General features: G+C 50.1%; 1 protein-coding gene across 2 annotated transcripts in view; it reads right to left on the bottom strand.

Moving 5' to 3' along the window:
* Positions 1 to 25680, bottom strand: part of DNAH17 (dynein axonemal heavy chain 17) — a 14992541-nt gene that overhangs the window by 11085165 nt on the left and 3881696 nt on the right. The window lies entirely within an intron of this gene.

The following is a 25680-nucleotide window of genomic DNA, read 5'->3' as shown; positions in this document are numbered from 1 at the left end:
TTGTGTATTTCATTGGTTAGCAGTTTGGAAGGAAGTGTGCAATCACAACCAAGTCAAACAAAAAAATCTTAACATGTGAACTGTTTTCCTCTATCTTAGAATTAACACAATACATTTTTTCCTATCTGAAAGTACGATATTCTTCCGTTCTGTACACAATTTCAGAGCTGGACCTGTGCCCTAGAGTAGAAGGTAGGCGGAGAAAGTGAGTCACAGGATGGTCTATTTAAAAAGGCTCTGAACACCTTCCAAGTAATATAAATATTTAAGAAGTAGTTGTCCTTACCTGTAATACTAGTTCTCCTGCAGGGGAATCTCCATTAAAATCATAGGCACTGCCACGTCCCCCCACATGCAGAAGCCTGGAGCACTTTTTCAAAGGAAATTAGTTTTTGCTTTTTGTTTAATATGCCATACCTGCTTATTTAATGTAAAATCATTTAGCAGTCTATTCAAAGAATACATTGACTAATTTCAGTTATTCTCTTTAAAATTAAAGACCCCATTAAAATATAGAAAGGTTACTGGTAGAACTGAGTGATAAGAAAAATACACTTTCAAAAGCCATTTTAAAGAAAATGAAGGGTAATAATAGGACAATGTAGCCATAAAGACTGCTATCGTACCAGCCTGGCATACTTTTATTGTCGTTCTAGGAACTCCCAGTGCATCAGCGTCCCATCATTCTTTCTTAATGTCAGTTGCTGAAGTTTTATTTTTTTCAACAATGGAGACAAAGGATACTACTATGAGAGTCATCAGTTTCCTTTATTTCTTCTACTGGGGAGGAGGGTTGGACGTTTATGTTTTTAATGGTGATTCCCCTGAAAGTGGGCTAGAATTACAAGTAAGCAACCATCTCTTTTACTTCAGAGGGTCTTCCTGCTAATAATAAGCTTTGAACAGAAAAGCAAGGACATCCAGACTAAACGTGGAAGAAAAAAAGGAAAATCATGGATTGCTCAAAGAGGTTTCCCAGGGAGTCTTCTATTTCTAGAGCATCTGATCTAAACTCTGAATCAAGACAGCGATATCTTGTAAAGGGATGCACTGATCTTCAGAAGACTGCATTACAAATCTTTGTAACGGCAATATTTTTCAATACAGCAGTAGGAACAGCTCTACCCCTAGCTGAGTGAGCTTTTGGTCTACCAGACAAATGAGCTGATTCAGAGCTTGGTGGAGAAGAGAGTAGTTTGTTGCAATGGATTACCTTTTCCACCATACTCTGGTCCACCTGCAGAATTTAGAGGTTGTTGTACTGCTAGGTTTACATTGGAGCAAAATGTGTTCTGTTGGCGGAAATCTTCCTCTAATGGCCCAAGGAAGTAGGGGTTATCTGAGGTAAGCTATCCAACCAACGGCTCTATTCAGAGTGGCCAGTTGTAGGAAGCTGGCTTTTTATGTAGTGAGTCAATGTATGGGCACACTATGCAAAAAGTTCAGATGACCCTCATTATTTTAGAGGGGCTTATTTTAATAATCCTAAATGCTCTATTTGTGGTAGTGTGGCCGAGCATTTTAGGATTATCAGAGGGGAGTATTTTTTTTTAAACAAATTTTATTGCATTTTCATACATTACTTCATCGTTCCACCGTCTTTACAGGGATACAATTTGCGTTCTCATTCTGTCTCGTTAATCAGAGGGGTGTGTTAAGCATTTGTTGTACACACGAGTCAATAAATGAGACATACATTCAAGAAAAAATCAGAGACTAACTTATAAAAATAACACAGATTTTTATATGAATTTAGACACCAAAATAATCTGATCAGGTAAGTGCTTTCGGAGTTATTAATTTTATTTTAAAAAACTGTGAAAATGTATGAATAACAATTTTGAAATATGAGCCTCCAGCGCGGTAATGTTATCCTACTGGAGGAAAAACATACACAGCAAACATATACTTGCAGTCAGTGTTCAGGGGTGCCCTTTAGAACTTAAGGTCCAAAGGATCAAAAGCAATTTGGGTTTACCTGCCCCGGGATGTCTGGGTGCAGAGGTGCTGATCAAGATGGTAGCCTCGACGCTACACAGGTAAAGTCAATGGTACCTGAAACAAAGATGGTCCAAGGAGGGACTTGGGAACAAGTCTGGGAGAACCCAAAGGGGAGTTCAGGTCATGAGGACTACTAAAGGGGATGCAGTCAGGAATCATGGTCCTGGACTGTGGAGCTTGGGTGCAGAGGGTTTTGGCTGGCTGGCGGCCCACTGGAAGTCAAGGCTCTCACGGATGTTGGTCGGTTCTGCACAGGAGGGAAAACCAAGAGAGCAGGACACTAAAGTTGCAGATCTCATCGGTGCTCCCTGTTTGTGCAGGTAGGTTTCTCACAGTGATGGTGTCTGGACTGGACAAAAACTAATCTTCGCTGGTGCAGGTGCTCTGGTAATCCGGGTATTGGTGCAGGGGGGCTGAGAGATGAGGCTGACCTCCTGGAGCCACGGAGACGTCCTCCTGACATGCTGCTCCCTTGGTGGGTCAGATAAGCAGGGATGGCTCCTCCACCCCAAGGGAGATGCTAGATGGTTGGCAAAGTGATGGACAGTCCTCCAAGTGTTGAGGAGGATGCACAGCTATTGGATGAGTAGAGTCTTTGCAATTGTCAAAGTCCCAGCAGCCAGGTAGGGTTTTGTGTGAAGTTCAGGGTAGGTCCTCAGTTTTCATCCTGATGGCTCATCTTTGCCCTTCTGTTCCTAGGTAGACAAATCTGTCTCTCCGGTGTTGGGGGGCACCCTTAAATATTCAATATAGGGGTGTTTAGAGGGCTATATGGTAGTAGCCAATTGGCTACCTACCATTAGGGTAACAGCACCCTCTATATGACCACTTCCTCTGGGGAAGGGGCATAACCTTGACCCAGGATTTTCTATTTTCACCAAAAATAAGATGGTGAAACCATTCTCTAGCTGTCCATTTCAGGTAGCCCACCATAAGGGGTTGACTATCCTGTAAGTGAAACACGCCTCCTCAATATCTAATTTCCGGTCTGCTCTGGTACCAAATGGGCGGCAGGGCAAAGTTTGGCTTTCCCCAGGTATGGGGGAAGCCATGGTTGCAAATCAAAGGTGGCCGTGATTTAGAAACGTCTAGCCTTGATATGCTAAGTTCACTAACCATCCTGCTGGAGAAGGTGTGATCACCTTCTGCTGGGCAGGCATTGTTCCTGGCCTCTGAGAGCGTGGGTTCTCACCTGCAGGGGGTCTAAAACCTGTCTGTGGAGGCAGGTTGGATGATACCAGTCAGCCAGCACACTAAGGGCCAGATTATGAGTCTGGCGGTCCTTGGACTGCCAGGCTTGCAGTGGCACAGTGGTTGCAGAACCAGTCACTGCCGCAGTGGCGATCCAAACGCCCAATTACGACTGGGGCAGTCGGACCGCGCTAGGACACTGGCTCCGCCAAGGACCTGCCGGTCAAGACTGATTTGCATATGGCCAGGTCTAACTGGGGTGGCATGGTGATCAAAAGAATGATGGATTTAACCCAGATCTCTTGATTGGGGGTGAATGTTTTGATTTGTTTTGCATTCCATCCATCAACTGTGTGTCTTTTGCTTTCTCGCCCTAAGTGCGCCGGGCATGCTCAGACGGGGGTCCTCGGCTCACTGTGCCACTGGATTCAAGCTATCCTGGTTGATGAGGGGTGAAACCCCGAAATCGGTCCTAGGATACTTGCTTCCGGTCCAGGGAGGACCTGGCTTGGCAGTTCGGGCTGGGCTTTTCCCATGAGGCACAGGGTCAAGACTGATTTGCATATGGCCAGGCCTAAACTGGGGTCACATGGTGAGCAACAGAATGATGGATTTAACCCAGATCTCTTCAATGGGGGTGAATGTTTTGATTTGTTCTGCATTTTGTCCATCAACTGTGTGTCTTTTGTGTTCCCTGGCATAGGAGCGGCAGTCAGAAGCCGCAATATGTTTGGTGGGATGCCCTGGGTCTCATACATATGTGGATGCACACAGGGGGTCATTGCATGTACCCCCTGTGTGCATGCACATAGGTTCCTGCATGGCATGGACTTACGAGCCCATGCCAAGCAGGAACCATGTGAGGCATTCCCATTGCGGTGCCTCTTTAAAAGGCACCGCCGCCTTTTAAAGGGTTCCTCAGGGGGAACCGCTACGCCACCCACTAGAACACTTGAAAGTAATAATCTGGTGGATAGGCGGTGGTGCGTTCAGCGGAGCAGTGGCATGGCGGTTTGCTCCGCCGAACCACCGCTCTGCCGTAAGGTCATAATTTAGCTCTAAGTGAAGAGTAGGGATACATAGAGGCCTCTAAGGTGCCCTCTGGGTGCATGTCTTCATAGATTCAATATTCGCATCAGCACAGATTTATTAAGACAGGATGTTTGATACCAAACATCAGTGTTTTCAGTAAAGCCACTATTTAGCTGGGTAACTCACAATGACCAGTGCCCAGTACATACCTTTAAAATGGCTTTCTGCAAGATGGTGGTCACTTGACCGCTGTGAGAAGTGCTCCAGTGCTCTGGCCCACAACAAGCAGAAAGATGGTGATGTAACATGGAGAAAGGCACTCACCTCATAAACTCTACAAGCCTCTGGAGGCAGAGCAGGTCGCATCTGCGAGGATTGCAGGGCTTGTTGGCAGTGGCGCTGGGGGAGGTCGGGACAGTGATCAGCATTTTGCGGTCTTTCTCGCATGAAATGGCCCCCAAGCTGAACAAAGCATCGAAGGACTCTGCCATAACTGGAGCAGCAGCGGGGTGAGTATCAAGCCAGGCCCTGCGCGGCACCTCAACCAGGAAAGCGGAGGAGGCTGACACTCATGCAACAAAGGGAGCGGAATTACATACCTGTGGCAAACAACGTGAGACCGTCACGGACCTGTGCGGCTCAAAGCAGTCGTCGATCGCGGAGGCTTTTTCCACGGCCACTGCGAGATCAGGGTTCCCTCCGACAATGGTTACGGCAGGGAACGCCTCCCCCGACTCTGATCAGATGGAAGGGCACAGTGAATGCCCCACCCGTGGATACAATCTTGCTGCAGGATGGAGGTGGGCTGCACGGAGTAGGGACTACAATGCAAGAACAGGAGGGGCTAGAAGGTGAGCCAGTCAAAGGAAAATCTCATGCCTCAAGACTCTCAGCAAGATTGGAGCGCTAAAAGGGGGCACCGGTAAGCAAAGACTATACCTCTGTACCGCACTCCTTAATATTGAAGCATGTGGGACCGATTTGCCAGGACCTTGGGTAAAAAACCTGCTGGGATCTCGGGAATTTTGGGAGATTCTTTTTCCTTAACAGATGACTCTGAACTATCGGCCTCTAGTTTGATGCTTACGGAGGAAGATTCTTAGACTGAGGGCTCATCAGTTAGCCCCTGTCCCCAGAAATGCAGGATAAAGACTAAAGCAAATCGATTAGGGCAAGACATAGATAACAATACTGCACATAAACTAAGATGGGATTATTCCGCCACTAGCCAGGTCTATAATGAGGATGGAGGTGTGAAAAAAGTAACGCAAGACGACCCCCTGCGACCCTTTAGGGCCTAATGACCACCCCTCTATCGACCTTGTTTATTCCACCTTAAAACAAATGCAAGGGGAAGCCCAGCAGGAAACCCGTAGGGCCCACCAGGCCACAAAAAGACTCCAAGGGTCAATTCGGAAGATCAGTAAAATCTGCTCAGAAATTAAGGAGGGAGTACCTTGTTCAGGAAAGGGCTGTAGAGCTAGAGGGGGAAGTCAAGAAACTGCAAATATTCAGAGTTGCAAGATAAGCAAATGGCACCTCAAGAAGGTGAATCATGAAAGGGGTTCAATTCTGCTGAAGGTAATGCTATGTAAATCACAATTCGAGCAGAATGGTTTTATTTTCTGTATATATAAGATTGCTAACAGTATACATGTATACATGGAACAGATCATTCAACTGTAATGTGTATTGAGATAAATTGATTGTGCCCTTTCTTTTTCAAAATAAAAATAATTTATAAAAAAAAAAAGATAAGCAAATGGCAGATGTAATGTGAAGCTTGAGGAATTCGAAAATCAAAAGCATCGAAATAATCTCAGGTTTCTGGGTTTAGCCGAAAATATTGAAGGTAGCGATATTAGACCATTTATGGTTGGTCTTCTGAAGGGAGCCTTCCGCAACCTACTGCAGTGGAACTGGGATGCCGAGGTATAGTGAGGGCACCGCTTTCCGATGATGTTAAAGAAAAACAACACTGCAGGACAAATCGAACGCCCTCGGGCAGTTTTAGTTTTCTTCAGCAACTTCCTACTCCGGCAGGCCATATTTGACAAAGCAAGACCAGAAGCCAAATACACCTATGAGGGTCATACATTTTTCGTCCGCCCAGACTTCTGCACTGTAGAAAGGATGTGGAGGTTATGCCAGCTGATCTCACTCTTCCAGGCATCAGGCAGTGAGGCATATTTATTAAAATAGGCCTGACTAAAAATCATCTTTAATGTGAGCGTGCGGATCTCTACGTCCAAAATCAAGGCTCAAGAGCACCTACAGGAGATGAAGGAGATGAAGGGAGGCTCTGGACTGTCTTGACTAGAATGAAAAGCTCTTCTTAAAGTTAACCTTGTAGGGTGTCGGTTGTTGCAGTATATGGATACAAGACTGGTGTTTCTTCTCTTTGGGCTCATCCTGTAGGCTCTAATCACCGGATCTTTCTTTTTTAATTTATCTCTTCTGGTCATTTTATGAGGTCTGGAGCACAGAGGCACCTCATGGCAGGTGGAGTGGGTGGCATCACCAGGATCAGATCTGATCTATTTGTTAGATTGTGGAGGGAGTGGGGGCAAAGGGGAGATTGAGGGTTCAGAGGGTGGGTTGGTGTGGGTAGGGTGAGTGGGGGGGAGGATTTGGCACAGGAAGAGTGAAAGGAAAATCAAGGTACATGAGGAATTCCAAGAATTTGGGTGGAAGGGAGGGGAAATAGTTGGTGCAACTGGGAGTCGGGTCACCCGGCAAAGCCAAGAGGGTTCATAATGCTTTTGTTTTTTTAAAACCATACTGTTATAGATGATGAGAATATGAATATATGTGGTCTGAATGACCATGTTAAAAGGCAGAAAGTGTCAATAAATTTGAAAGTATTTCACGTCGACATTGTATGTTTACAAGAGACCCATATTGAGGGTGCAGGGATGAAACTAATGGAACAGCTTGGGTACAATAATATCGCTAATACCACACAAGGAGCTAGACCTAGAGGGGTGGCCATTTTACCCCGGAGGAGAGATATAACATTCAAAAGGTGCTTGTCGGACAAATATGGGTGATGGGTGCTAGCCGAATGTTGCTACTGTAAACATGTTTTTACCATTTGCTCTGTATACGGGGCCACTGGAGATGATCCATACGTTTTTGAATTTCTCAATCCTAAGCTTGCATTACGGCCAACTCTGTTAAAACTCTGTGGAGACCTAAACGTTATTGGCTTGGGCAGGCTCTGGTGCAGCAATACTGACAACTATGCTGGTCGAAAGAATGAGGTTTTTAGAGCACTCACTTCCCTAACACAAGACAATGGGTTAATAGATGTGTGGTCATATTTAATATTTAAAGTCCCTCGGCCCTGGTAGTACTTACTTTTCCACCCCTCATAAATCTATTGCATGGCTCGATAATGTTTTTGTTTCCCAGCTGCTAGTCCCAAGATGAAGCATAGAACAATATCCCCGAGTTATGTCGAAACACAACCCTTTGGTTCTGGATGTGACCTTTACGGGGTGGAAAGAGCGGAATCCTCCTGGACATTTGAAAGGTGCTAGCTGAAGGATCAGAGGTACATTACACATATGAATCGGGAAGTTTATGGTGATCAACAGAACTAGCGCAAGTAGTGGCACGGTCTGTGATGCGTTTCAGGCAGGGGTAAGGGGGGAGACACTTAGTTACAGTCTGCATTGCAAAAAGAAAAAGAAACTCAGCACTTAATGATACTATATAAAGCGCTGGCAGATGTTGAGGAGGAACTTGTTGGTGCCATAGCATCGGGGGCATCTACAGAGAATAACTGCTTAAGCTTGCCCTGGCAAGAGCCACAATAGGAGAAATCTCGGCGGCAAGGGCAGCCAAAAAGTACCTTGCATGGCAACGGGATTGTCATGAGCTTAATGAGCGAGTAGGACATATACTGGCAGTATGATCCAGACAGAAAGTCGCCAGGGGTGACATCTTTGAGATCCAAAATGAGGGGGAATTTAGTAACTGGTCCTACGGGTATTCGGGTGGAATTCCGTAGGTATTATGAGAACTTATAACACAAGGATCAGCAAATCGAGGAGAGTCTAATTGGAAAGTATCTAAGTCGCACACAAGTGGAGAAGTTTTTCCCTGAAGATGGTGATTTTTTACATGCTCTGTTTACAGAAGAAGAAATATACAGAGCACTCAGGGATCTTCCTACTGGAAAGGCTGTGAGACCCCATCAGATTCCTCTGGAATTTTATAAAACTTTCCTTACTATCTTAGGGCCAGACCTGGTGAAAACACTTGGGGGTCCTTTAGGATGTAGGGCTGTGGGACCACCGCGATGCTGGTGGTGCGGAAAAATGCATTTTTCCGCCCGCCAGCAGCGGACATCACGCCCGCCATATTAATATGGTCAAACATAGGCCAATTCCTGACCGCCACGGTGCGACGCGCACCGCCATCAAAGTGCGCTCCGCCACCGCGGTTGTGGGAGCGAATGGAGACCCTCCGCCGTGCGGAATAACGTCCACCCCGCTTCACAAATTAGGATGACTCAAGCAAGCAGACGCACCGCAGCGGAGACACCGCCCAACCAGAGACGGCGGAAGCTCAACAGCGGAGCGTGAAACCAGAGTCCCGGTCACGACCGCCATGGACCCAACTCTACACGTCTTTCCGGTGCTGTACCTGCAACAGGAACTCATGGACTGACGCAGACGCCGCCGCAGGTACGTAACAACACAACACACGGCCTGACACAGGGTCCAAATACACATCAGACACCCTAGGGAGGACAGGGGCACATCCACAAGGGCACCCACACATCACCCACCTGCCACAAAGTCACCCCGATGGATCCTGGACACACAGCTACCGCCACCATGCAGCAATATACCGGTCAAGTCACCGCAGCGGCGAACACAAGCAAATACATGCACACAATGCAGAAGGCAGGGCCAGTGCCAGGCATGGGCAGGGCACATAGACCACAGGGCCACACCCACTCCCACCACACACCCCATGAAGGCACATGCCATGTAACCCTCCTGTGCTCCCCATGCAAAACAAGAAGTCAGGACAATACACACCCTACACCACACAACAAACAATCATGGAGACACACAATGCAGGAGTGGCTGCACAGGAACACACACAACACCACACTCAGGGAAATATCAATGAGGACAAGCAACAAATGAACACACACAAGGAATCAACATCCACATGGACACACAGCCTGCACAGTCACACATACATATCACAGACTGACACACACACACATACACACCCCACATGCCAACAGCAATGGAGCACAACAAATAGGGAAACAAAAGTGGGCTGCACACAAATTGAAGGCCATGGAGACACACACCAAGCATGTGTACATCACCTCAACACAAGGAACAGAGCATAACACCCTCACACCATCAAAGCACATATGGCTGGCACAGTCAGTGAACTCAAACCACAGACAGCTCAGTGCAACAACACAGGAAGACAGCAAGGAAAACCACGTATAGGCACAAGGATGAAAGGATGAAAGGAGGGCCCTGAAGTCAAACTGGGAACAGCCACACATCCATACAACTACTTCACAGGAGTACACCAGCAGCACTACACACAGGGCCCATCTACACACCTCAGGTTTGACAAACACCAGTAAGAATCTACACACATACCCCCCTCACACCAGGAGCACACAACACCAGTGCAAAACACACTGAAGGCTGGCAATACTTGACAGGCAATATACACACAAACAACCACACACCCTGGGCTCAGCCACAAACATCACACCCACACACACACAGGGATGCCACCACAAAGTGGAAACAAATACAACAGACAAACACATAACCGAACAGAAACACACACAGAGCCACAACAACAACAACAGACATGCCCTGTGCAGCTAAACTGGGGAAAGGCAATGGGAGCACAGACACAACAGGAGTGCACAATCTCATCACTCAGGAACAATGCACAGACAACATACCACAACACACACAAGAAGTGCACCATCACAGAACAACACAGCCACAGCAAACAAACAACAGATGCACAGGCAGAACAATCACATAGCAAACACAGCAGGACATCAGGGGAGGCACACCAGGCAATCACAAGGCAACGTACAACCACAGCACTGCATGCACAAAAAGCTGTGTGTGCACACCAAGCATACCAGACACACACAGACATCAGTGACAAAACAGCAACCCACACCACACCATACAGTACAGCACAAACACAACAGCACACCCAGGAAGGATAAGTTACTTACCTGTAGAACAAGTTACTTACCTTCGGTAACGATGTATCTGTAAGAAACATTAGTTAGTTAGATTCCTCACCTTAGAATATCCCCAGGCGTCAGACTGGATCCGGAAGATTTTTCGTCAGCAATACCCCTTGCGCGTCGCTAGGCGTCGTCTGCCGCAATGACGTCGTCGGAGTACTTAGACGCCGCCCTCGCGCGCTGACGTCAGTTCTTGTACATAGCCTTCCGCGCCAGGAACGCAGAGCCATGCAAGATACCGACACTGGTGCCAAAAAATTCTAGGGCCCTGAAAGGGATAGCCTTAACCCTAGATGTCAGTTCGCAGAACGGGGAAGATGGGTGGGTCGGTGAGGAATCTAACTAACTAATGTTTCTTACAGATACATCGTTACCGAAGGTAAGTAACTTGTTCATCTGAAAGAAACACGTTAGTTAGATTCCTCACCTTAGAATAGATACCCAAGCAATACCATCCCCGGTGGTGGGTCTGCGAACCAAGATCACACCAGAAAGTCCTGGAGGACAGAACGGCCAAAGAAGCCATCCCTCCGGACTTGGCTGTCTAGGCAATAATGCCTGGCAAATGTGTGTAGCGAAGCCCACGTAGCCGCCTGACAGATGTCCTGCAACGGGACTCCCCGTCCCAAAGCAGTAGTAGCCGCTGTAGCCCGAGTGGAATGGGCGCGCAGCCCAACAGGAGGGTCCTTTTTTGCCAAGGAGTAACAGATTTTGATGCACAAAAAGACCCACCGGGAGATGGCCCGTTTGTGCACAGCTTTTCACTTCTTAGCACCCACGTATCCAACGAAAAGTTGGTCGTCCACCCGGAACTGTTTTGTGCGGTCCAAATAAAAAGAGAGCGCACGCTTTGGGTCCAGACGGCGGAGCCTCTCTTCCTCTTTGGAAGGATGCGGAGGCGGAAAGAAGGTGGGCAAGGTATCAGACTGCCCAAGATGAAAGGGAGTCACCACTTTCGGTAGAAAAGAAGGACGAGGCCGAAGGACAACCTTGTCCGGATGAACAGAGAGAAAAGGAGGCTTGGACGATAGAGCCTGGAGCTCACTCACCCGTCTAGCCGAGGTGATGGCTACCAGGAAAGCAGTCTTAAGCGTCAGAAGACGAAGAGGACAATTGTGAAGAGGCTCAAAGGGAGCGCACATCAGAAATGTGAGAACAAGATTCAAGTCCCACTGAGGCATTACGAAAGGAACAGGAGGGAATGTATGAGTAATGCCTTTAAGAAAGCGTTGAACCACAGGGGACTTGAAAAGAGAAGGCTGATCAGGAAGCCGTAAGAAGGCAGAGAGGGCAGCAAGATAACCTTTCAAGGTGCCCAGGGCAGAGCCCTGCCGGGCCAAAGAAAGAAGAAAGAGGAGAACCTCAGAAAGAGGGGCGGAAAGGGGATCCACAGCCTTTGCTGTGCACCATGCCACAAATCTGTTCCTCCGGCAGGCGTATACCGTCTTTGTGGAGGGACGCCTGGCTGCCAGAATGATATCACAGACTTCAGGAGGCAAGTCAAATGGCATCAACTGCCGCCGCTCAATCTCCACGCATGGAGGTGGAGGCTGGACAGGTTCGGGTGGAGGACCGTCCCCTGCTGCTGCGACAGAAGATCCTCCCGAAGGGGCAGACGTATCGGAGGATCGGTCAACATACTGAGTAGCTCGGGATACCAGTACCTTCGTGCCCAATCCGGAGCCACCAAGATGACTTGGGCCCGGTCGTGCCTGATCTTCTTCAGCACTCTGGGCAGGAGTGGTATAGGCGGAAAGGCGTACAACAGACCACAACTCCACTCGTGACGAAAAGCGTCGCCGAGCGAGTGCCGCCTTGGAAGTTCCAATGCGCAGAATTGCTGACATTGCGCGTTCTCTTCGGTGGCGAATAGATCTAACCAAGGCTCTCCCCACTGCTGAAAGAGACCTTGCGCCACTTCGGAGTTCAGACGCCATTCGTGATCCATCATGCACCGGCGGCTGAGTTTGTCTGCTCTGGCGTTCAGAGAGCCCGCCAGATGTTGAACCACTAGGGTGACGCCCTGGTGTTCCAGCCACGTCCAGAGGCGCAGAGCCTCCTGACAAAGGGTCCACGACCCCACCCCTCCCTGTTTGTTGCAATACCACATGGCGGTGATGTTGTCCGTGAACACCTGCACGACACTTCCCCTGACAGAGGGAAGGAAGGCTTTCAGTGCAAGTCGGATCGCTCTCAACTCCAACAGGTTGATGTGGAGGTGAGACTCCGCCGGAGACCAGAGGCCTCTGATCTCCGCCTCTCCCATATGGCCACCCCATCCCAGGAGGGACGCATCCGTCACTACGACATGCTCCGGTTGGGGAAGGGAGAGGCTCTTGCCCGTGACCCAATCGCGGTCCGTGAGCCACCACTGCAACTGCTGTGCAGTGCCCTCCGAGATCAAGACATGGTCGGACAGGTTGCCGTGATGCTGGGCACACTGAAACTTCAGGTCCCACTGCAGAGCCCGCATGCGCCGCCTGGCGTGATGCACTAGTAGGATGCAGGAGGCCATCAGCCCCAGAAGCCGCAACACTAGCCTGACCGAAACCCAGGATAGAGGCCGAAAGATGGGAATCAGGGCCTGTATATCCCGGACCCACTGTTCCGGAGGATAGACCCGGAACTGCGCCGAATCGAGAACCGCTCCGATGAAGAGGAGCGTCTGAGAGGGACTCAGGTGTGACTTCGGCACGTTGATGGAAAACCCCAGCAAATGCAGGAGATCCGCCGTAGTCTGGAGGTGGGAGACGACTGCCTGGGGCGAGCCCGCCTTCAACAACCAGTCGTCGAGATAGGAGAAGACTGGAACCCCTGATCTGCGCAGATGAGCTGCGACCACCGCCATCACTTTCGTGAACACCCGAGGGGCACTGGTGAGGCCGAAGGGGAGCACGGTGAACTGAAAATGCTCCTGGCCCACCGTGAACCGCAGGTAACGCCGGTGGGCCGGCAGGACGGGGATGTGGAAATATGCGTCCTGCAAGTCCAACGCTACCATCCAGTCTCCAGGGTCGAGGGCAGCTAGAACCTGAGCCAAAGTCAACATTTTGAACCGTTCCTTCCGGAGGAAGGCATTGACGTTCCTGAGGTCCAAGATAGGGCGTAGGCCCCCTTTTCCCTTCTTGGGAACCAGAAAGTAGTGGGAATAACAACCACGACCTACTTCTGGGCTCGGAACGCGCTCGACGGCCTCTTTGGCCAAGAGGGCCGAAACTTCCTCTCGCAGAAGATTCAAATGATCCTCCGAGATACGGTGGTGCTGCGGTGGCATGGCTGGAGGGGTCGTCTCGAAGGGGAGGGAGTAGCCCCTTCGGACGATTTGCAGCACCCACCTGTCCAAAGTGATGGTACGCCAGTGGAGCAGGTGATGGCGAACTCTGCCGCCCACTGGCGAGGAATGGGCCGGAAAGCTCGGACTAGGAAGGCTTGGAGGCGGATGCTGCCGGGGTGGATGTGGGCTGACCGCGTCGTCCTCCAGGACCGCCTCGGCGGAAACCACGTCCGCGACCGCGCGCAGGTTGGTTCTGCGGCTGGTGGCTAGGCGGACGTGAGGAGGCACCCCTTCCTTGGCCACGAAAGGGGCGAAAGGCGGAAGTTTGCGACCGCGGGGCCGAGAGGCCCAAGGACTTGGCCGTAGCCCGGGAGTCCTTAAAGCAATTCAGCGCACTGTCCGCTTTCTCACCAAAAAGGCGAGTGCCATCAAAGGGCATGTCCATGAGAGTGCTCTGGACATCCCTCGAAAAAGACGTGGACCGCAGCCAGGCGTGACGTCTAAGCACCACCGTGGTAGAAATCGCCCTACCCAGCGAGTCCGTAGTGTCAAGCCCACATCGGATTGCATGTCGTGCTGCATCCCTCCCATCAGCCAGAGCCTGGGTAATTCGTGTCTGGGCCTCCTCCGGACACAGGGGCAGCACGTCCTCCACCGTATCCCACAGAGAGTGGGAATAACGGTCCAAAAGACAGGCGGTGTTCAAGGACCGCAGACCCAAACTAAGGGAGGAGAACAGCTTTTTGCCAAACTGTTCCAGTCTCTTTGAATACCGGTCCGGCGGAGCAGTCGGGAAGGAGGATTGGGAGGTAGAAGCCTGGATAACCAGGCTCTCGGGGGTGGGGTGTTGGGACAGAAAACTGGGGTCGCCCGGAGCAGGGCGGTGGCGCCTGGCGACGTTCCTGTCCACAGGAGGGACTGTGGAGGGCTTGGACCAGGTGCCCTGCAGAACGTCAATGAGGGCCTCATTGAATTGCAGCAGAGGCTCAGTGGAGCTTGCTGCCGACTGAAGCACCTCAGTGAGGACGTTAGTCCTCACAGCCACGGCAGGCAGCTCGAGCCCAAGGGCTGCGGCCGCCTTGCGCAGCACCACAGAGAAAGCAGCACCCTCCTCCGAAGCCACAGTCGGAGGAGAGATGAATCCAGTGTCTGGAGAGGTATCCAGACCACTGGCCTCCCCCAGTTCATCTGCCCAGTCCTGTGACAGCTGAGCCTGAACGGCCATAGGATCCTCGGACCCCTCCCAGTCCCCCCCGTCATCCGATTCCTGGTAAACAGGAGGAAGGAGCGGACCCGGACGATAGACATAATGTGTCTCTAACGGCGCCGTACGCGGCGTCCATCGACGCCGTAACGGCGCCGGATCCGGAGCGGGGCTGAACTGGGGCTCGACGCCGAGCGGAGCCGGCGTCGGAGGTGGAACCGGTGTCGACGCCGGCAGAGGAGGCGTGACGAGGTCGACCGGCGTCGGCGGGGACTCGGGGACGAGTCCTTCGGGAACCTGCGGCGTCGGGGCCGATGCCGGCGACGGCGCCGGAGCCGCCGGCATGCAAGGTTGCCCAGTCAGGTCCGCGGGGCCCGAAGGCGCGCCAGCGGGCGTCGACGGCGGAGCCAGGCTCCTCATGGCCGCGAGGAAGGCACTGATTTCCGCCGGCGCCGCGTCAGTCCCAGGGACCGGCGGGTATGGGGACTTGCGCGGTGCCTGCGGCTCCGCTGGAGCCGTGGGGGTGGAACCACCCTGACCCTCGGCCAAGTCGCGCGACCGGCGAGGGGAGTCCGAAGAGCGGTGTCGCCTCTTGGACTTCTTGGAGTGCTTCGACTTACCCGAAGACTTGGAGCCAGACGAGCGATGATGACGTCGGCTGCGGCTCCGCGACCGATCCTTGGACCTCCTCCTGGACCGGGATCGAGAGGGGCGCGGAGCCGAGTGGCGAAGCTCGAGGAGCTTACGGGACCGCTCCCGTCTAGCCTTCGAGGTCAGGGCCTTGCAGTCCGAACACGACTCCGCGTCGTGGTCGAGGCCCAAACAGTAAAGGCACCGGCGGTGATGATCCGTAACCGACATCAAGCGGTTGCAGTCAGCACAGGCTTTGAAACCAGGCATCCTACCGGCACCGGAGTCGAGACAAGATCAAAAAGGATAAAAAAAAACTTAGTCAAAAAAGACTAAAAGGGGTAGCTCTCCCGGATCTGCGCTTACTGGCGCGGAAAAAAGAAGATCTGACGTCAGCGCGCGAGGGCGGCGTCTAAGTACTCCGACGACGTCATTCCGGCGCACGACGCCGACGTCGGACGCGGAGCCGCAGACGACGCCTAGCGACGCGCAAGTGGTATTGCTGATGAAAAATCTTCCGGATCCAGTCTGACGCCTGGCGATATTCTAAGATGAGGAATCTAACTAACGTGTTTCTTTCAGAGATCCTAGTTCTCTTCCAGGGGTATCCTCATCAAAGTCATAAGCACTGAATATTCCCGCCCATGTGCGGGGACCCCGGAAATAATAAAAATAATATATGAAAAACACATATATATACATGTCTGTATATGTATAAACATATATTATTTTTTCCAAGCCAATGCAGCTCCCATAGTAGGCTAGACAATGTAGATATAAATATCCAAATAAACACCATAGGTATACACATACACCTAAATCTCTTTTTTTTTTAATGAGGTAAAACTCATGAGAAAGAAAAAGAGAAACACTGTGCCAAACACAGATCAAAACAACATTGTTAGCCTGCAGGCTGCATTGCAATACAATACCATAGAGACTGAAAAGCCTTGTACAGGTAAAAACTGGCACCGTGCCTTTAAGGCAGCCCTGATTCCAATATCCCATCATGCCTCAGGGGTGACAGTTGGGTCAGTTGTTCTTTGCGGGACCCGTAGGTCTAAACACAAAGATATACTTCTTCCATATTTAATAATATAATCCTCTCATTTGCCTGGGGAGGCGGGTGGGTTGCTTATGACTTTGATGAGGATACCCCTGGAAGAGAACTAGGATTACAGGTAAGTAACTTATCCTTCTCTTCCAGGGGATCCTCATCAATAGTCATAAGCACTGAATAGAATAGCAAGCCCACTTTCCACCTGCAGGCAAATGAGAACTGCACAAAAAATTGAAGACCACAACAGAGAAGTCAGTTGTTGAACAGATTCCTCAAGGAGGCTTGCCCTACTTGAGTGTCTGCTCTGGTGTCCGAGTCCAGACAATAATGTCTCGTGAATGTATAGACAGATCTCCAAGTAGCTGCTTTACAGATCTCGGAGAGTGGGACATTATTGGGAAACGCAGCAGTAGCCACTTTCCCTCTTGTGGAATGTGCCTTAGGTAGAGGCCACAACGGTTTCTGAGCTAGTTGGTAAGCCAGTTTAATCCATCGGGCAATAGAACGTTTAGATGCTGCAAAACCTGTACGGACAGCACCATAGTTTACAAACAGTTGGTCAGACTTTCTGACCGCCTTTGTTCTATCTAGGTAGAATTTGAGAACTCGCTTAATATCCAAAGAATGCAACGCCCTCTCAGCTGGCAAGGAAGGGTTGGGAAAGAATGTTGGGAGTGAGATAGTCTGATTTACATGAAATCGGATACCACTTTAGGTAAAAAAGATGGATGAGTCCTCATAACCACTCTATTAAGGTGAAAGACCGTGTAGGGTTCTTTTGAGCAAATGGCCTGAATTTCACTCACCCTACGTGCTGAGGTAATAGCTACCAAGAAGGCTGCTTTCCACGTAAGGTGCTGTAATGTAGCCTTATGTATGGGTTCGAAAGGTGGACTCATAAGCTTTGAAAGAACCAGGTTTAGCTCCCAAGGAGGCGAGGGAGGCCTTATTGGGGGGTAAACCTTTTTGAGGCCCTGCAAAAAGTCCTATACCACTTGTAGCTTAAAGAATGAAAGCTGAGAGGGACAGCGCCTATAGGCCGTAATGGCCGCCAGGTGCACCTTGATGGAAGAAAATTTCAACCCCACCCTGGCTAAGTGAAGCACATAAGGTAAAATCACTTCCTCTTGGCATTTCGTAGGGTTATAATGATTTTGAATACACCATAAGCAAAATCTCTTCCACTTACAGAAATATGAGTGTCTTGTAGAAGGCCTCCTAGCTTCCTTCAATATGGTCATACATTCCTGAGGGAGGTTTAAATGGCCATACAGGAGGACCTCAGTGTGAGAAGTTGGCCTGATGTATGATGTCACCAGTTCTAGTGTACACCTTATATCAGTCCAAATACCCTTATGGTGATTGGTTGTAAAGTCAACCTTATAGACCAGCTATCCTAGTGGTAGCATGGACAAGAGCAGTCTTAGGCTAAACTCTGAATGGCATGTGAAGCCAGCTGTGATACCATATATAATCCCTTGAATACCAAATGAAAGGACACCACAACAGATATATATATAAAATAAAGTGTATTTACTCTAGTAAAACCCTCAGCACTCTTTATGAGATTAGAGGTAAGTACAACACAGTCTTATTTAAGCATACATTAAGTCACACAGGTAAGTAATACAGTTAGGCCCTAGGGGCCACGCAAACCATATACTAAGTAAGTGGTATAAGGACCACTGTCACGGAAATAGAATAGGCCTAGGCCTAGGGAATCGCTGGGGCTACACTACACTAGCGTTAGTTAGGAAGTGGGAGGCCCACGGGATTCGTGTGCAGAGTGGAAACACTCACGCGTAATGCGTAAAAGTCACTAGCAATAGTACAGTTTAGAAAACGGTAGATTTAGGACACTTCCGGAGTAGCTAGGAAGTCGAGACTGGAAAACTAGACACTAGGATAGTCACTATCCTGATGAGCACCGGAGTACCCAAGTTACCTAGCCCACAGGCTGCGGGTGCATAGGGGTGAAGATGCGTCGGTTTTCGTCGTCGACTCCTATGGATGCCTGAAGAAAGATGCTGACAGGCAGTCAGTGAAGAGTGTCCGGTGGATCCCAAGGCTGGGATCAAGAAGAGAGGAGACCTGCAAGCAGAAGGGACAGAGTCAAGGTCACTAGCCAGTGACCACGTGGAACCAGGAAGGAACCAGGCGATGTCGTGAAGATTGCAGGTGAAGGTGAAGCTTGTCGCTGCAGCCAGGAGGACCAGGAAGCGTCGAGGACGACCAGGAGGCGAGCTGTCCCACGAAGGCTCTTGCTGTCGGCGGCGTCGAAGTTGGACTAGGACTCACCAAGCCTTGGCAAGCTGAACCCACGAAGAACGGAGGACTTGCTTCTGGTGCAGACCAGGAAGGTCTGGGGTGCTTCTTCTTTGCAGAGAAGCGGGAGCCAGTCTGGAGGAGCCAAACCAGCGCAGAAGATTTCAGGGTGTGTCGTCACAAAGGCCACTAGCCAGCGGGCAAGCAACCGGACAGACGCGGCAAGCAGGAAAATGCAGAAGGGCCCCACGCAGGACTCGTGGAGTGTGGGGGGGCTGATCTTCGGTGCAGATGGTGCTTGGGGTTGGGGCTTCTCAATCCCCGGTGCACAACTTCGAGGGTGCCTCAGAAGCTGCGCTTTAAGTTACTAGCCACTTTTCCCAGGTAGCCGGTCCCACGTCGCTCGTCGCCTCCACGGATCTCAGCTTTGCTGTGGATGTGGATCAGGGTCGGAGAAGTCTGGAAGTCAAGGCTCTGGTCGGGCTCTGCAGTCGGTTCCTCGTAGAACGTGGGCAAAGCAAAGGGTAGTCTCTTGATGGTGCCTGTTTGCACAGGGTAGCCACTCCTTGGCCACAAGAGAGATTCTTCAGTCTTCTTCTTTCGTCGAATGTCGAAGGTCCAGAGTTTCTGTTCAAGTTGCAGGTTCAGGATAATCTAAAGTCTTGAGGCCCAACTCCCACTCTTATACTAATCTGGGGGGCTGGGATACCTGCTAGGTCACGCCTTATGGGTGGGACCTGGGAGGGGGTGGTTACACCCACTTCCCTTTGTCCAGTTTCGCACCAGAGCTGGGGCTGGAGTGCCCCAGCGCCGGTTTGAACTGGACTATGCAAGGAACACCTTGTGTGCCCCAGGCATGTCTCATTCCTTTCAGCCCACCCTGCCCCAATACACTAAAGGCTGTCTGGGGAGGTGCTAGCACCTCCCCAAGCAGGAAACCTATTGTCCAGGCCTCCCTGGCTGGGATCACTCCCAGCTGCAGGAGGTCAGACTTGTGTCGTGGCAGCAGCATCCATTTTGTGATGCTGAGGCTTTGGTCAGAGGCTAACAGTGAAGTATGATTTTAACATGTCTTTCCCTCTAGAAGGGGGGAATATTATCCTCATGTCCAGAAATGGCACGGGGGTATTATTCCACAGTGTTAGACACCTTACACGACATGTTTCGATAAAGCCAAACCATAGTTACCATAACCGTCTAAGATTATAAGGCACTTTAAGAGTATATGGTAGGCTATATCATAGAACAGCTATAAGGACTTGGTTCCGAAAGCTGCAGACAGGCTCAGCTCAGGCTAGAGCACCATCTCACATGTTACCAAGCACTCTGCCTCCAGGATTGTTAAGGCCTGCCATAGGAGTGACTGATAGGTACACATGTGTCTATATGTAAGTTAGGTATAGGAATACTACACCTAAGCAAGGGGTGATTACACGACCTTGCCCCAGCTGAGTGATCAGCCAGTTGTGTCAGAATGGAAGGCCAGGCCAGGGGTGGCATAATACATGCTGCAGCCCCTGGTAGGCCTAGGGTACACCTATGCCCTGGGTACCTAGGGTACACTGTACAGGGGCCAATAAGGTGATCCTATCCAAATGGGTTATGCACCTAAAGTACATAGTATTAATTTAGAGAGAGAACAGCAGGGCTGTGGGTCTGATTAGCAGGCCCACAGCCACATCTAAGTCGAAAACCAGTAAAGCAAAAGCAAAAAGTGGGGGTGAACATAGAAAGCAGACCCTACTCTCCTACACAACCCCCCCCCCAAACTTAGGGACATTAAACTAACCTTGACCAGTTGAGTCTTCATGTTCTAAGTAAGGGTGGGCGTAGTTCGCGAAGTAGCACTTCGCGAAGCTACGCAAAGTGAAGTTCGCACTACGCGAGCTACGCGTAGCACTTCGCGAACTGCGAAGTAACATGTTCGCACTGTGCAAGGTGTTGTTTTCAATGATTGCACAGTGCGGACAAGCAACCGGCACTGTGCAATCATTGAAAATGGCATCTTGCACAGTGCGAGCTGTAGTTTTCTGCTGCTCGAGTAGATTTTTACTCGAGCTGCAGCTTTCTCAACGCGAACTGGTAGTTTCTCATCGCGAGCGGTCGCGAGCATACGCGACCCCTCGCAATGAGAAACCTGACCTTCTCGCGTTGGGAATCTCGCCGGGAGGTTTATTTTCCATGCTCGCGATCGCGAACAAGGAAAAAGTCTCGCCAGGATGTCATTTTGCTTGCTCACGGTCGCCAACTTGACATTGAGGACCGCGAGCAAGCAAAAAATGACCGCAGCACTACGCAACACTGCGCTACGCGTGTTCGCACTGTGCTACGTGCAGTTCGCGTAGCGCGAAGTAGCGCGAACTTCGCAAACTACGCGAGCGTAGCGTAGTGCTTCGCCCAGGCCTAGTTCTAAGTGGAAATATCTGGAGAGTCCATCTGCATTGGCATGGTCAGTCCCAGGTCTATGTTCCACTGTGAAGTCCATCCCCTGTAGGGAAATGGACCACCTAAGAAGTTTGGGATTTTCACCCTTCATCTGATTTAGCCACAAGAGGGGCTTATGGTCTGTCTGAATCTTGAAGTGAGTGCCAAACAAGTATGGCCTCAGCTTCTTCAGGGCCCAAACCACAGCAAAGGCCTCCCTCTCAATAGCTGACCAACGTTTCTCTCTAGGGGTCAGCCTTCTACTTATAAAAGCAATGGGCTGGTCTTGACCATCTACATTCAGTTGTGAAAGAACAGCTCCCACACCTAACTCAGAAGCATCTGTCTGGACAATGAACTCTTTGGAGTAGTCTGGACTTTTCAGAATAGGTGCACTGCACATGGCCTGCTTCAGGTCATCAAATGCTTTTTGACAGCTTACTGTCCACTGAACTTTCTTTGGCATCTTCTTGGAGGTCAAGTCATTAAGTGGTGTCACTATGGACCCATAGTTCTTAACAAACTTTCTGTAGTACCCAGTCAGGCCCAAGAAAGCTCTGACCTGAGTCTGGGTAGTTGGAGGAGCCCAGTCCTTTATGGTCTGGATCTTGCTCTCCAGTGGTTGAACCTGACCCCCACCAACTAGGTGGCCCAGGTATACAACCTTGCTCTGCCCTATCTGGCACTTAGTGGCCTTGATAGTGAGGCCTGCCTTTTGCAGGGCCTCTAAAACATTCCTCAGGTGGACCAGGTGATCCTCCCAGGTGGAGCTAAAGACAGCAATATCATCAAGATAAGCTGCACAATAATCATCCAACCCAGTAAGGACTTGATTCACCAACCTTTGGAAAGTGGCAGGTGCATTCTTCAAACCAAAGGGCATTACCACAAATTGATAATGTCCTCCTGGGGTCGAGAAAGCAGTTTTGGCCTTTGCACTCTCAGCTAGTCTGATTTGCCAGTAGCCTGCTGTCAGGTCAAATGTGCTCAAAAACTTAGCAGCTGCCAGTCTGTCAATGAGCTCATCTGCCCTAGGTATTGGGTGGGCATCTGTCCTAGTGACAGCATTGAGACCTCTGTAATCCACGCAAAACCTCATCTCTCTCTTACCATCTTGGGTGTGAGGTTTTGGCACAAGAACTACAGGACTAGCCCAAGGGCTCTCTGAAGGTTCAATGACTCCCAGCTCCAACATCTTTTGTACCTCAACTTTTATGCAGTCCCTGACATGGTCAGGTTGCCTGTAGATTTTACTCTTCACAGGCAGACTGTCACCAGTGTCCACCTCATGGGTGCACCAGTTTGTCTGACTTGGGGTCAGAGAGAACATATGTCTGTAGGATTGCAGAACTTGTCTGCAGTCCTGTTGCTGATGGACAGTGAGGCTGTCAGAAAAGACCACACCATCAACTGAGCCATCATCAGGGTTCTGAGTCAACAGGTCTGGGAGAGGGTCACTCTCTTCCTCCTGCCCCTCATCTGTAGCCATGAGTAGCCCCATGTCTGCCCTGTCAACATATGCCTTTAATCTGTTGACATGAAGCACCCTGTGGGGGCTTCTGGGAGTCCCAAGGTCCACCAAGTAGGTGACTTCTCCCTTTTTCTCAACAATAGTGTGGGGTCCAGACCATTTGTCTTGGAGTGCTGCTGGGGCCACTGGCTCCAACACCCACACTTTCTGTCCTGGCTGGTAAACAGTCAGTACAGCCTTTTGGTCATGCCAAGCTTTTTGGAGTTCTTGGCTTGCCTCAAGGTTTTTAGAAGCCTTCTTCATATACTCTGCCATCCTGGAGCAGAGACCAAGTACATAATCCACTATGTCTAGTTTGGGTTGTCTGAGAGGTCTCTCCCATCCTTCCTTCACCAAACACAGGGGTCCTCTTACAGGATGCCTAAGCAAAAGCTCAAAAGGGCTGTAGCCAACCCCCTTTTGTGGGACCTCTCTGTAAGCAAACAGAAGGCAGGGTAAAAGGATGTCCCATCTTCGCCTAAGCTTGTCTGGTAATCCTTTTATCATTCCCTTTAGGGTCTTGTTGAATCTCTCAACAAGCCCATTGCACTGTGGGTGATAGGGTGTGGTGAACTTGTAGTTAACACCACACTCCTTCCACATTGCAGTCAAGTATCCTGACATGAAGTTGGCACCTCTGTCAGAAATGACCTCCTTTGGAAAGCCCACTCTGGAGAATACTCCAAGCAGGGCCCTTGCCACAACAGGAGCTGTTGTGGTCCTCAGGGGAATTGCTTCTGGGTACCTGGTGGCATGGTCCACTATCACCAGTATGAATCTGTGCCCAGATGCTGTTTGTGGGTCCATTGGTCCTACAATATCTATGCCCACTCTTTCAAAGGGGACCCCCACCACAGGTAGTGGTATGAGGGGGGCCTTTGTGGTGCCACCTGATTTGCCAATGGCTTGGCAGGTGACACAGGAGCGGCAAAACTCCTTAATATCTTCTGACATATGGGGCCAGTGAAAGTGAGGGACAAGCCTGTCCCAAGTCTTATTCTGGCCTAGATGTCCTGCAAGGGGAATATCATGGGCCAAGGTAAGAAGGAAGCCTCTGAACTTCAGTGGTATGACCAACCTCCTGGATGCACCAGGCTTGGGGTCTCTAGCCTCTGAATACAGTAGCCCTTCATCCCAATACACTCTATGGGTACCTTGAGCATTCCCTGCAGCCTCAGCAGCAGCCAGCTGTCTGAGGGGTTCAAGAGAGGGGCAGTCTAATTGAGCCTGCCTCAGATCTGCCCTTGAAGGTCCCCCTGTCCCAAGAAACTCAACCTGATCAGGTTCAAGTTCTTCTAGGACAGTTCCTTCAGGGCTCTCAGAATCATCCTCCTGGGAGGGCTGATCCACCACCTGAGGCAGGGGGGAAGGCACAGCCTTAACCCTACTGCTCTTTCTCTTGGGTTGTGACTGGTCCATAGTTTCAGGATCCAGCACTTGTTCAGTGGTGCACTTTTTGGCCTGTGACCTGGTCACAGCAAGGACATGTGCATCTATCCCCAGCATTTCTGCATGGGTCCTATACTCCACTTCAGACCAAACTGAAGTTTCAAGATCATTGCCCAGTAAACACTCTACAGGAAGGTCTGAACTAACAACAACTTTCTTGAGGCCAGTTACCCCTCCCCAGGAGAAGTTAACAATAGCCACACTATGGGAGGTAGTGGCATTGCTAGCAATCACTAGGTAATTCTCACCTAGTATGATCTGTCCAGGGTCCACAAAAGCAGGTGTCACCATTGTGACACTAGCTCCAGTGTCCCTGTAGGCCTGAGCCATTCTTTGGTTGATAAAAGGAGTCTGTCTGTACTTGCCCAGGTTACTGGGGCCTACAGTAGAGGACAAAGCTAAGTCCCCATAACAGATCAGAACAGCCTGAGTAGGTACTCTGACTAGGCCAGAATCCTCCTCAGTTCCCAGGGTTAACCCTACTACACCCTTTTGCTGGGAACCACCACTTACAGCTGAACTAGGGGGTACAGTTGCCTTAGGGGCAATGGTGGCTGGGGGCTTATCCTTTTTGGTGCACTCACTAAACCAATGTGAGTTGGACTTACAATAGTTGCACCATGGTTTCTTTTGGCCATCTTTCTTTTTATCCTTTTTGGGACCACCCTCCCCCTGAGCCTTTTGGGGGCCTGGTGAAGACTTCTGGTCTTTTTGTTTCTGATCATTACCCTTCTGGTCTGCCTTTTTCTGATCACCGCCCTGGTTCTGGTTTTTCTGCTTAACTCTAGTCCTGACCCATCAATCTGCCTTCTTTCCCAATTCTTGGGGAGACGTCAGATCAGAATCAATCAGGTGTTGATGCAATAGCTGGTTTTGACAGTTGTTAAGTATTTGTTCTCTCATGATCAAATTATACAATCCTGTATAGTCCTTAACCTTACTTCCCATTAGCCAGCCTTCCAGAGCCTTAGTGGCACAATCTACAAAGTCAGTCCAGTCCTGAGTCTGTGTCTTCTGGGTATCCCTGAACAACAACCTGTATTGTTCAGTGGTTAGGCCAAACCCATCAATCAGAGCACTCTTCAGGACAGTGTAATTATCTGCATCCTCATCACTAACTGTGAGGAGCTTGTCTCTACCTTTCTCAGAGAAGGAGAGCCACAAGATAGCTGCCCACTGACTTTGGGGTACCTGCTGTACTTTGCAAGCTCTCTCCAAAGCAGTTATCCATTTGTGGATGTCATCCCCACACTTGTAGGGAGGGACAATCTTGCTCAGGTTTCTATTATCATAGTGCCTGTCTCTATCCTTAGGGATATTGCTGCCACCAGTGGGTTCTGACCCACTTAACTTTTGCTCTCTAGCCAGAGCAAGC

This window comes from Triturus cristatus, chromosome 7 (genome assembly GCF_964204655.1).
Source record: "Triturus cristatus chromosome 7, aTriCri1.1, whole genome shotgun sequence".
NCBI lineage: Eukaryota > Metazoa > Chordata > Amphibia > Caudata > Salamandridae > Triturus > Triturus cristatus.
The sequence above is the reverse complement of the archived record's forward strand: the minus strand, read 5'-3'. Positions and strand labels throughout refer to the sequence as shown.